The sequence below is a fragment of the Mixophyes fleayi genome, chromosome 1 (assembly GCF_038048845.1).
Source record: "Mixophyes fleayi isolate aMixFle1 chromosome 1, aMixFle1.hap1, whole genome shotgun sequence".
Lineage (NCBI taxonomy): Eukaryota > Metazoa > Chordata > Amphibia > Anura > Limnodynastidae > Mixophyes > Mixophyes fleayi.
In genome coordinates this window covers 288,684,037-288,698,131 of record NC_134402.1, presented here as the reverse complement: position 1 = coordinate 288,698,131, position 14,095 = coordinate 288,684,037, and the positions used below count along the sequence as shown (strand labels likewise).

Sequence of the window (14,095 nt, the reverse complement as noted above, 5' to 3'; positions counted from 1 at the left end):
CCCAGTATTGTTTTATTACTGGGTATACCCAATTTTAAAACTCTACGGAATCTGCTGGCGCTATATAAATAAATGTTGATGAATAGACTTTGTTTAAACTCTTTTTGCTTCACCGGTCAGAGCTCTCTGGCTAATGATTCTTGAACAGAAGTTAGGATATTAAGGGTATTGGTGGAACTACCATTGGTGCGGCAGGTGCTGTGCACTGGGGCCCATGGAGATAAATAGGGCCCGCTACATGGCAGATGCAGAGGGCTGGGGCCACCAGTTCCTTCTTCCCCACAGGGGCCCACAGCTCGCAATTTTCCATCACTGGGGCCAACAATATAATTAGCCAACTGAAAACCATAAGCTAAATTACACCTTTATCTACATATACAAACACACTAGAAGCTATAAACTATAATCCTTTTACCAAGCAAATCAGCATGAAAAGTTACTTTTTAACTCTGCATTAAGTGGGACTGGTCAGACTCCATTGTGAAAATTACTCAAGCAGCAAGGCAGATGGAAAAACAGATACCATATGATCAATGATTACATTATAGTACAGCCAAGGGCAGACACATTACTGTTTTAAGATTAGAAAAATAACCTTGTATCTTACAATACGCACTTTTTGTTTACTTTCTATAACACAGAGACAGCAATAAAGCACTGGAATGTCTAGCAAAAGTCATTTGTGTGGCTCAAAACCGCAAACTTGCTTAAACCCGAGTGTTTTGTAGGCATTTACGAGAGAGACAGACTTTTTAAACAGCTTTATTCACTGCTGCTCTTCCAGAAAGCTCATCACAGTGGCTCAGATAAACGAACATTCTTATTAAATTTACTTACAGCTATTCATTATAATATTCACATGCCACCAACTTAGGGCTGGATAAAAACAGGCAAAAATGATGTCCCTTTTTTTAAAAAAAAACAAACCACCATGCAAAGACAAGCCCTGCTGTGATGCGACTATAGCTCACATGAACAGTAGGCTATTACAGAGGTCACAGCAGCAGTTTTGTATTTGTCTGAAACCCTGATATCATGATGTGGTTTTATTTTGTGGGAGAATAAACCCTGACAGTAGCACAGTGTTAAGGTTGCAAACATACTTGTCTACTCTTACTAGGTTATATTTTAGTAAACATTCAGCAGTGGTTCTAATATTCTTTTGCTGCAGTTGCACTTTTGTACACCTTTACATTTTCTTATTTCCCTTCACCGACGGGTGGATTGCAATCAGGGAGCTTAAAAAAAAACAACCTGCAGGAATCTTGTGGACACTTGCATGCTCATGGCTAGCCCTGTCAGAAGTCACTGCCCAAATGACCAAACTGGAAAAACACGTTGGGTAGTGAGGACATTTCGCAGCTAAATCGAATCCCCCCCCCCCCCCCCACCCTTTGTAGCAAATGTTGTCAGCTTCAAACTGATATGCCTCACTCATATCTAGCTAGAAGTAATAGTTCTACTCTATTACCAGAAGGAATTTTACCATAGGTCACAACCAGGTCTATGGCAAAGCCTAAAATTTTAGCAGTCCACTTTGCTATGTCTAACCACAGAGATATTCCAGGCACGACAACAAGTCACGGGTCATTTCCTTTATAAAAGTTGAATACAGAACTTCTTGTAATACCAGACTGAACTGTAAAACTAAGGAAATGAAAGTACAGATATAGGCAACATAGTCAGGTTTGAATAACCTTGCTGATAAACATGGAACAATAGAAAAGAAAAATTTGCCGAACTAACAAAAAACAAAAAATGAAGAGTGAGGAACAAAACTTTTTTTTACTGAGCTTTGCAGAGAAACATTAACAGAAAATAAGGCTTTTCATTCTACGATCTCACCTGGAAAAATCCTCCTCCAAAAAATATGATCAATAAAACTTGGTGAAACTTCTAGAGATATAAATATTTATAAAGACAAATCTGCGTACTTCCTCCTCCTAGTCACCGCCTCTGCCAACGCGTTTCAATTTGAAAAAATCTTTATCAAGGCAGTATCAGTAAAGATTTTTTCAAATTGAAACGCGTTGGCAGAGGCGGTGACTAGGAGGAGGAAGTACGCAGATCACCTGAAAGGAGAGGAATCATAACCCGATTATTGTGGAGTATGCAGCGGTAACCAGCCGGCAACTCGATCTTTTGGAGAGGGACAAAAGGTTTACCTACATGCTTAAGACCATCCCACATGGGGTAAGAGTCCAACTGTTTTCAGGATTTTCAGCGACTTCACCATGACCTCACTTTTTATATGTGTTTTTATGTTGTGCTCATATTAAATCTGTTTGATTAAGATAATGCACCATTTGGAGCACTTTTATTTTTTCTTTTGAGCAATTACTCAGAGAATGATGTGGATCTGATTGAGGAGCAGCAAGTATAATCTACTCCCACTATTGAAATCACAGAAACACTTATATGTAAGTGTATTATTCAATCGGGAGTCAGTGGTCACATGTGGTGGTAATTAAATATCTTCAATACCACACGAGGGTTAAGAGGTTATTGATCGTGGCAGAGTATATAGTATATATGAAATTACTCAACCCATTTTTTTCTGTTTGTTTACATATATGAACATCGGTGGAGAATCAATATCTGGATACACATCCCATTTATACTGAGATATGTATGAACATTGAAGACATTATTATTATTTTTTTATCTTTTTTGAAAAGCTCCTTTTTTTTTTTTTTGGAACTTTACCAATAGTTCTGGACTATTTATGATGTCTCTGGAGAATATATAGAGTATAAGCGCCATATCTGTTTGCTTATAATATATGGTTTTGTAGTACATACTGTATGTGCTGATCAGAGGGAGCCGATTACCACGGATGTAGGGCGGAGAAGGATTTATGGAGGGTGGGTATGATGGATGGGCAGCATGGTGGCACAGTGGTCAGCACCTCACATCGCTGGAGTCACGAGTTTGATTCCTACCCTAGTCCTATCCGTGTGGAGCTTGTATGTTCTCCCCATGCTTGCATGGCTTTCCTCCAAGTACTCTGGTTTCCTCCCACTCAGTCCAAAAACATACTATTAAGTTAACTGGCTTCTGACAATGAACTTACCAGTATTAATTAGACCCTAGTGGGTGTCTGGGTGGTAGAGAATTTAGAATGTAAGTTCCAATGGGGCTTAATAGCAACCTTGCCTTACCCTCTGCAGTAATGTGGAGAAAAGAGCTACATAGAGTAATTATTATGAATGACTATGATCATGGAAGGGGGGTGATAAACTGGTGATAAGTGAAGAGTAATGATGAGAGTGGAGAGAAGAGCATGAAGGGGAGAGAAAATGGATAATTATGGGGAGGAAGAAGATGGTGATGGGGAAAGAGGGTAATGAGATCAGATGCATAACAGGACAGAAAGCACAGATTAATGCTTTAATGGTCATTACTTAAATAACAATACTTTATAGGAAGTGTCTAAAACATTATACATATTACATACATAAATCTGAAATAAATCTTCATACACAACACTTTGGTGACCCCCTGGTGACATTACCTGTAGTTTGTGACTTCACCGATAGGGATTTCAAGGGATCATGTCCTGGATTGGACCGTGTATCCCGAATTGGGACAGAAGAATTGGAAGGCGAGGCCTCTATCAGATAAAGGTCATGTTTTTAATTATATGTACATGTATTCCTTCTTTCATTAAATAATATATTTTGAATGTACCACACTAAAGTTGGCGTTTTATATTTGAGAAGAACTGAAAATTCAGAAGAACCGAGAACTGAAAACTCTGGACCAATAAGATGTTGTGGAGGAGTCATACAACTATTGATCAGTTAAGCTTTCATTATTCTTACATTGGTATGTGGCCAATTGCACATATTTTATTATATTTACTCACTGAGTGGGAGAATTCTTTTTGTTTTTCCTCTCAACATTTTTGGGTTGGCCCCGTTTCACAGCTTATGGAATTAGACTGTCACCTACAATTATAAAGAGAGAGTGCTATATCTCTCCTCTCTCTCTCATATATATATATATATATATATATATATATATATATATATATATATATATATATATATATATATATATATATATATATTATATATATATATTACATACATTAACTGAGAATTTAGGTTTCTTATGTCAGCAGACCCCCTCCTTCATTCAGCTGTCAAAACACAAGGCTGAAACAAAACTCTTGAAGCACTGCAAATGCCATACTGTTCTAATCAGAAGCAGGTTGGTCTTCTACATGTATTGTGTTTCACAATACAGATCGGTAATGAGCTGCCACCCTCCAATACATGGACAAAAAAACAAAAACAAAAACCCAAAAACCTCCATACTGATCGCCTATGAAACTATTTTAAAATGTGGTCTTTCTTCAAACAATGTACACATTTACACTCCTTATGACAAACCAGTCAGATTTCCTATACTACATAAGCAAACAAAAAAACAAACAGTATTCTGTTTTGCTAATTTGATACAACTGTCATTTTATATGTTAAACTATAAAGTATATCTTTCCTCACATTAATCTTGAACCGAAAGCGTAGTTTAGCAGCCGTTGTGTACATGTTAGACAGTGACATACCAAAATTGATGAAATAACTAACAACAGGTTTTACCTTGTTACAGTGTTATGAGCTCTGTGTCCGTGTTAGTTAGTCTTATGAGCTCTGTGTCAGTGTTGTACATGTGGTTAGCACACAGTGGATATAATTACATGTCAGTGTAGAGAGGCCTGGTGAACCTACTGTGTATTTCCTGCTGCATATAAAGATCAACAATCAAAAAATGAATTATCCACCTTTGGACAACCCTACTATTTAGGGATATTCACCCCAATATACCCCTTACGTGCTGGGTCAAACCACTCAGACACAATTTATAAAAGATTGCAACCATGCAAAACCAGAGCTGACTGTTGGCATTGGCAGATCCAACCTGGTTGGTCCAACCAACACCAGCCTGGGATACAGTCTAAAAAAAGGTGGGGGTTTTTTTTTGTTTTTTTTTTAAAACTTAAAAAAAAAAAAAAAAAAAAAAGGATTAAAGCTACCTGGGCACAGGCTTAGCGTTGTATCACGTCGATGACACAGTTCTGGTGCTCTTCGTCTAGAGAGGTTCAGTCAATATGAGAACATTTTCTGCACATGAACAGCAATTTAAAAGAAAAAAACAAAATCAGTGCCAAAAGTAATGGCACTGAAGGTGTTGCTTTGATTTATCCATGATGGGGTGACTTTCATAATGGATAAATCAAAGTAACCCCTTGAGTGTCAGTACCACTAGGCACAACAAGTGTTTGGGGAATGGAGTCTGACCACTGGAAGAACAGCTCTTTGCGCTCAGTTCTGTAAGTTCTCCATAGAATTGGTTTTATTTATGGTTTATTCTGCTATGTCCAAGAAAAAAGGCGTTTGCAGGGAGCACTGCTATGGTCAGACCGTAATCACCATTTTTAACATTTGGTAAAAATACTTATGCACTGATACAGGTCAAGCATGTCCTGCACCAGCATCACATTTTCGACATGCGTTGTAGGCAATGGGTCAGGGGTCAATTGAATGCATTGAAGTAACCCCTCAGTTAAAGATTACAAGATTTGGATCATTTACAGATAAAGAACACAGACGTTGGTAAGTATTGCTGGGGTTGTTTATTTGTAAATTAAATTTGGTGGTTGCAGAGAGGTGTATGGTTTAAATTTTGTGTTGGGGCACAACAAGTCACAGCTGGACCCAGGGCATGGGTTCCCCAAGTGTCAGCAGGCCCTGGCTGCCATGTAGTACCACCACAAGCACCAACATTCCCAGATTGTTAATGGCAACCTGGGCTTGCTGGGATCTGTAGTGCACAACTCAAAATAGTGTCTTTTCTATTAAATACACTTTTATTACCACACACCGACTGCCCAGGGGTGTGGTAAGAGCCCTAATGCTTTCAGCAGCAGGCTGGGTGTGTGTGTTGGGGAAGGGGGGGGGGGGGTGCACACTTTTTGTCCCCCTGATTTTGCTGGGAGCACTAGGATTAATCCTATTGGGAAGGGGGGCACGTGTCTTTAAAAAAAAAAAAAAAAATGAAAGAAAACTTTTAATTCTTTGTATGCCGTTGGCTTTAAAAGTGGAAGAATTGTAGAATTGTGTGTGAATTTTCATCTTAAAACCAGAGGTAAACTTAACCAAAAAGAAGTTTCTTAAGCTTCTGCATTACATTTCCATTCCTCAGCACCCCGCTGCTATCTATGTTATTTCCATTACATTTCTTATGACCACCACTATGTCTCACAAGTTTTATAAAAGTAATAGATGCACTGGCATCACGTTGTCATACATAAAGAATTTATAATGACAGCCTTTTAAGTTCCATTGCTATAAACTCAAGCTATGTTAAACATAAACCTTTGTGAAGCAGCTGGCAGTAAAGGACAAGAACACACTGGCGTCTTAAAACACTATGGGCCTGAGTCATTAAGAAGAGCAAAGCATAAAAAAAATAGTAACTTTGTACCTGGGCAAAACCATGTTGCATTGGAGGGGGAGATACATTTAAAATGTGGGGATAGATTTATAGTTGGGGAAGGGCATGTCCTAGATCAATTTTAAATTTCGGTGTAAAAATAAAGCTATCAAGTATTTGTGTGCTACATGAAAAAAATAGCCAGTATTTAACTTTTGTGTAAAATAAACTAATTTGCATCCTTTGCATTGTAACATGGTTTGTCCCGGAGAATATTTACTCTTTTTTTTGCCTTACTTACTACTTAATGACTCAGGACCTATGAGTTTTTGTGCAGGCAACTGCACAATTCTGAAGAAAGAATATTTGTATGCAACGCTTGACATCAACATGTAAATATTACGACCGGTGATCAGCATTCTAGAACCACAAAGTTTAATCTGACTGTCAAAACATAAACTCGCTAGAGAATGTTGCAAATTTCGGGACAGAAAATCATGGAGCTCTAAATTGTCCCTGTGATCTAGCATCCATACGCAGATAAAACACACAGTCCCCAAGATCAAACCCTTATTATTCTAAAGATCTTATGAAACATTAGCAAAACCTACATAGATAAAAAAAAAAAAAAATGTTATTAGCTTCTTTTTTATCATCCAAAACCACGTTTAAGCTTAGTGGTCATTTCATCAGCTCAAATTTTTATAGCAACCATATTCTGTCATCTCCTAGAACGTGCAACATTAGAAAGAAATGTTTTTTTTATATGGCGCACCGAGTCTCAGAGAAACAAATATCTGTATACTGAATGCGAAACCCAGTAGGTGTATTAAAATGTAACTTATTAAAAACTTCCTTCAAAATTAAAACTAAAAGCAGTGAACTAATGAATTGATAATGTGAATAAAATGATATTTAAAAGCTTGTGAGTGTACTCAGCGATATCTTTATTGATGTTCCCAATAAATCACATGTGAAACAGTCTAGGCTTGTTGTCTCACTTTATTATTTATGTTCAATACCTTCACTTTTATTTACCATAGATTTCAATATTCTGATACTTCTAATAAGATTCTCACTGCAGTCACACTATGGCATAAATACGTTTATCAAACTTTCTAAAAAAACAAAAATCCTCCCATTCCCGGTTCTTTGACAGAATCTAGAGCACAAATAGGGAAGAAGTATAAAGTTTGATGGAATTTTTTTTCCATGTATTAACTTAATAACTAAAGCGATCAGATGCTATGAGTTATCACTATAGCTCAACACCCTTTCACTTGCATAAAAAACACATTGAAATGTGAAATATACACACTTTTTTTAAACTGATAAAATATGCCTTTTGAGGAAACATAATGACCTCAATCATAACTAATACTATTGCATTTATGGGGTTGTTGCCTGGATTTTTGGTGGCCACACAGCATTTATTTTTGAGTATACAAAAAGAGAGTGAGGGGTCTGAAGGATGGGCTAGCGATAGTCACGCCGCTTCTGTATCCTAGTCATTCATCCTCTGGCGGTTGCGCACACTGGGCCCCTTAGTTGTAGTATCCTACCAGGTTACTAGACTGTAGAGGAGTTAAGCAACAATAATTTTTAATGCAATTCTGACTCATAGCATCTCACTAAAAGTGTGTGTGTATAATATATATCGACTTATTTTCTAATGGAATAAATACTTTAACAATCTGTAAAAGTCCTGTGAGTGCCATTTATATATATATGAAATTTGGTATACTGACATTATTGACGAGTTGAGGGGTCAAACTCATTTTCGTGAGGTAATTTTACCTCATGAACACACATGTGTACGTACAGTGGCGGATCAAGGGGGGTGCGATCGGGGCAATCGCCCCTCCTAGCAGGGGTTTGCTGCCGACGGCTGCACAGTATGTGCAGGTCCGTTTGGCAGTGACAGTGTGCTGCCCGGCTGCTCTGATTGTGTTTTAAACACAATCAGAGCAGCCGGGCAGCACACTGTTCCTGCCTGTCACTGCCGAGCGGACCTGCACATACTGTGGAGACCCCGGCAGCCTCAGAAGTCGTAAAGGGGACGGGGCCTAAATCGCCCACCCTAACGTCCCCCGGGGAACAAACATTTTCTAGATCCGCCCCTGCATGTGTAGCGGCGTGTGTTAGTGTGTGTGTGTGTGGAAAAAACTATTTTCTCAGAAAGGGTTCATCCGAATGACCTGAAATTTGGTATACTGACATTATTTGACAAAAAAACTGCATGAGTATCATGCACGGGTTAACTTGTGTATATATATATATATATATATATATATATATATATATATATATATATATACACACACACACACACACACATACACACACACACAGAAATATATGTTCGAAGTGGAGGTATGAAAAACGTAGTGGAAATGTAAGTGAATGGGATTTGAGTTTTACAACGATAGTAGATGAAGTGTCGGTATACCACCAAATACACCCTAATAAGTCTGAAATAACTGAATGTCCAGAAAAGAAGTCTACCTCAAAATAAAAGATAAACAGCAAGCAAAACATCCGCCTTACAAAACGAGAGTATACATCTCTGTTTGGCTTCAGTCAAAAAGCTTTCGACTTCTTTCATCACACTTGATATTTATGGGATACAAGATACACAACTAATTACATATTCATGATATTCTAACACGTACATTCCCATTTCTAAGAAAACAGAAAACATATCTTAGAGGAACAGGCCTCCAGTCGCATCGTTCAGATGCATCAGTTACACCCTGATGCTCCATTTCAAATTCAAAGAAAAAAACATCTTGCTTCATTTTATTATTGGTCTAATATTTTCATTGTGTCAGCCCATTCTCCATATCGAAACGTCCATACAGATCACATACTTAAGGCAGTTCCTCTGGTTGCTATAGGATTGCAACTCAGCACAATATTTAGAGCATGTAATCTTCTTGATAACAAGTTGCTGGCTGAGCTGTGAATGTCAGCTAATAGTATATGCAGTGTTATCCCTAATTCTAATACATATACATTTATATTAATTTCTAATACAAATGCCTTATTATACATTGTATCTTATTTAATAGCTATGCAATAACACACTTATTATATCATTAGTTATTAGCTTCAGATATCTTCTAATCTCATAATTGTGTTAATAACCACCATGTCGACATGTGTGTGTGCATAACTCCAGATGAGGTGGCACAAAAGGAAGTTGAACACACAACATTCTCCAGAAAAAAGGTATTTATTCCAAACAACTCCAAAATTTATAACAGCAATATATACATGTACTAGAAAATATAATTTACATATACACATATATATATATATATATATATATATATAGCTGTTATGAATATATAATCTATGTATAATACGTACTTACCTACTTTCTGGACCTCTCCTCCTGGAGATTGTGCCATAAGGACCCTTTCCAGCGTGGCCTAATGACTTACAACGTGTTATTAGGGCCCCGCCCCTTTTACAAAAGGAGAGGTATGATTTGGCAGGGGGGTGGGGGAATCTACTATCCTGGGATGTTGCAGAACAATAGGCAAGTATGGTGTGTAATATATATCTAATATATAAATGCTTAGTGGCGTCTGTGTGTGTGTGTGTGTGGAAAAAAAAACCAAGTTGCAGCGCCACCTGCTGGGCAGAGTTATACACTGACCTACTAAATTCTTAGTGTGTGTGGGAAAAAAAATTCAAAAAGGGCTGAAATTTGGTAGGGCTCAAACTCATTTTCGTGAGGTAATTTTACCTCATGAACACACATGTGTAGAGGCGTGCGTTAGTGTGTGTGTGTGTGTGTGTAAAAAACTTTTCTCAGAAAGGGCTCATCCAATTGACCTGAAATTTGGTATACTGACATTATTTGACAAAAAAATTAGAATAGTCAAGTCAGTTAACTTCCATCATCCCCCCTTCACCCCGTGGGAGGGGTAGTAAAGGCTAAATTTACGAGTTGAGGTGTCAAACTCATTTTCGTGAGGTAATTTTACCTCATGAACACACATTAAAAAGGGCGCTTGCGTCGGGAAGTAACGATCTTCCCCTGAGGAGGCCTGGGCTAGGCCCAAATGCATGACAAGAACCTTTTTAAGACCTTAAGTAGCTTGATTTGACTAGAATGCATGAGTATCATGCACGGGTTAATATATATATATATATATATATATATATATACACACACACACACACATATATATCTGCACTTACCGCAGGCTGAATTTTAATGCACAATCCTACTAGGCTTATTTTCCTAGTAGGATTATTTGTGGGGACGTGACACAAACACAAAAGGATTTATTCTGTTATTTTTGGATGGGAGTTGTGGTGCGGCACGCCAAAGGCTCCACTTGGTCTAGAAACGGCCCTGGTTCCAAAGCACAAATAACAACTCCCCACATTTGTGTAGAAGACAATTGCCTCCTAGACTTATCTCCTGCCTGTCATCCTAAATCTCCCTGCCTCACAGGTATAAGTGTTCAGTGTGTCATGGAGCTTATCCTCTCTAGCAGAGGAATTCATGGAGGACGAAAAGATGATCTCTCTGACCATTTTCCACTATATTATCACATTGATCAGTTTCCTGACCTGCACTGAACACCGATCGGCTACACTACCTCTGATTACACACACTGCATTACTATTAGTAATGAGGTATTTCTGCTTCATTACCAACCTCGATTGTTGGCATGTCTGTCAGTGTTCAAGCAAAGACAGGGTTACACTCATTACATATCTTCTGAGCTGGAATATCAGTCTCTCTCACCCAGTGACAGTTATCTCCTGGCTGTGATCCTGAAACAATAAAGTTCCAATGTGTAATCCTGAATGTGCAAAGGATTATAAAGATAAATAGCTTCACACGTTAAAATTGTAATTTCTTCGGTTGCTATAAAATTTTTATTTTCAGTATCTCATACCAAAGGAAATTGTATGATCATTTGAATTACATCAAATATAGTAATAAAATGCAATAACAATAGAAATCAAATGCTACAGGGATAAAAGTCATAAAATAAAACAGCAGTTTGTGATTACAGAGTAAGCTGCAATTAATGTGAAGCAATTTAAAAGGTTGGTAAAAGCAACATGTGCAACCTTTCAGGCAGTGATCAAGCATTGGAAATACAACTTTTTCACTTTGGATATTTCTGTTACATATCTGCAAATATCCAACAATCACTTCATGTGCAATATTAACAGCAAAGACTCCCTCCCTCTTCCAATAATTGGCTTATTATTGCTTAGACTTGCATTTGCTATAATGTATAAAAAGTGAGATGCATTCAACATGAGACTGAGAAGAGCTAGAAATTGTGTTTAGGGATAAGATTAGAGTCAGTTTACTAAAGAGAATTTGCTGCTTGCTTACAATAAAGGCAGCTAGTTTATGGGCTATCCCTCTAATAAGCAACAGGTGTATTTTGTTTTTAAAGCGGTGCTGCCATGGGCTGCCAAATCTAAAACAAAAACAAACCAAACAAAAAGAAACAGGTTCATCAAAAAGTAAAATAAATAAATCATCCTTTTCCATTCATAAGTTCTTGTCAATTTACAAAACACTTAATAAATTTCATATGCATCTCTTCTTGCTGTATAGCAAAGTGTAATCTATTGTCCTCCCACCGTCATTTATGTTGTCAACTGAAGGGTAACTGCAGACAGGAAATCTATTGTACGTACACAAATCAAACTGCTTACAATATGGGAACAACCTTATTTCTAACCTAATTATTTTCCGTTCACTTTGTTTAAGCTAAAATGCTCTTAACCCAAATCAGAGAATAAATCAGAAGTGTCCAATCCCAAACTTTGTGAAATTTAAAACAAGACTCAAAATGACAATGTGATCTGCACCGTCAAGTGCAGATTCTACCACTCAGTGCCAATTAAACAGTTTGAATCTAATGTGGCCCTACAAAGGAGCCTAACATGACAGATTTGGCACTTGGATACTTAGGGCGCGAGTCATTAAGGAAACAAAGGCAAAAAAAGGAGTAAATGTTCTCCGGGACAAACCATGTTACAATGCAAGAGATCCAAATTAGTTTATTATTTTGCACATAAGTTAAATACTGGATGTTTTTTCATCTAGAACACAAATACTTGATAGCTTTAATTTTACACTGAAATTTAAAGTAAAACTTAGGACATGCCCTATCCAAACTATAAATCTATCCCCACATTTTAAATTTACCTCCCCCTTCAAGGCAACATGGTTTTGCCCAGGTGCAAGGTTACTCCTTTTTTTATGCTTTGCTCTCCTTAATGACTCAAGCCTTAGTGTGGTCAGAGATCAGGGGAGGGCTGGCAAATTTTAGCCCAGGGGGGCAAGGCTCAACTCAGTTGCCTGTTAGGAACATTTTTAATGGAATAAAATGCAGGTGACCCTGCCCCGGTCAGGCATTCACTTACACATATAGGACCCTATCTCACAAGTTAAACAAGAGATTCAGGTTCAAGCACAGCTGAAATCTCCTGAAACAGCCTCACTGGATAAGGAAACACCACGTTTCACTTTAAGCTGTGTCATTACCGAATTTTTCAACACCACATTTTACTGTTCCCCCGTCACACAAAAAAATAAATATGTATATAGTATACCTGACACCTGCCTTACTTGTAGCAGATCTGTAGCGGAAAATCAGAGCAAGACCGAAAAGTGGATGTTAACTTTATACCTGAAAAGAAGTGTTGTTTGACGGTAACCCGAGAATATTTTATCTGTGATTTATTTATTTCAATACGTTTTCACATCTGTAATCACACCTATATTCATTCCAATCCTATGAATATTTTTTTTGAAGGTACACTATTCACAAAGTACATTTAACATAAAACCTATATATTGTGCTCATCCGGTTTTCTTTGTCATTCCCAATGCATGAGCTTATTTTTGGCACAGAGATGTAAACCCAAAAACATCCTCAATCTATAGGGTAAGTATTAGAATTACAGCCGCAGTAAATCAGTTCTAAGCACATCACAAGCCAACTAGACACGACACACCATCCCTGCACGTTCCTAGACCGCACTACACTCGCCAAATATCCTGCATGAAGCGTTACTTTATACAGAGTGGAAAGAGCAGCCGTGGAAAGGACAGTGCCACTTGGCGTGGTTTCCTTGTTGCGGTTTACCTTGTAGCAACTCCATGTATGTGATTTTCATCCTCGGGGTTCTTGATGGGGGCGAGCCTCACATCGGAAAGCCTGTTGTATTAAAGAACTGTTATCCATATACACTGAGGCTTTCACCAAATCTCTCGCACTTCCTCATCCTTTCCATCATTGCGCGGCACCTCCCTTCTGGCACCACCTCCTGGCAATCCCCACCTTGATTCCCACTTGCACTGAAAAGACGTCTACCTAGGGGGTGATGTTATGTTGCCAGGGTTGGATTACAGTGGCGTCATCCTAGAATGTCTGCATGAAAGCGTTAACATTTTATAATTCTCCCTGGTCTAGATTTCATCTTTGTAGTACCAATGAATGCAGAAGACCTGCGCCACCACGTGGATGTCACTGGTAACGCATCCACAGTCTTGTGCTACTATGCAGATCGAGCAATCTATCCTACAATGTCTCCAAATGCAAGGTAGTTTTATGGGGCCTGAGTCATTAAGGAGAGTAAGACAAAAAAATAGAAGTAA

General features: G+C 38.1%; 1 protein-coding gene across 3 annotated transcripts in view; it reads right to left on the bottom strand.

Moving 5' to 3' along the window:
• GCNT1 (glucosaminyl (N-acetyl) transferase 1) overlaps positions 1–13,846 on the bottom strand; it is a 28,481-nt gene extending 14,635 nt beyond the window's left edge. Inside the window, exons 1-2 of one of the 3 annotated variants that reach the window (XM_075211004.1) lie at positions 13,584–13,846; positions 11,120–11,238 (exon numbers count right to left, since the gene is read on the bottom strand). The gene's annotated coding sequence lies outside the window, so the exon portion shown is untranslated. Of the gene's footprint in view, positions 1–9,817; positions 9,850–11,119; positions 11,239–13,583 lie in introns of those variants that run through there. The other 2 variants (XM_075211003.1, XM_075211005.1) reach the window with 2 other exon arrangements.
• Between the last annotated feature and the right edge of the window lie 249 nt (positions 13,847–14,095).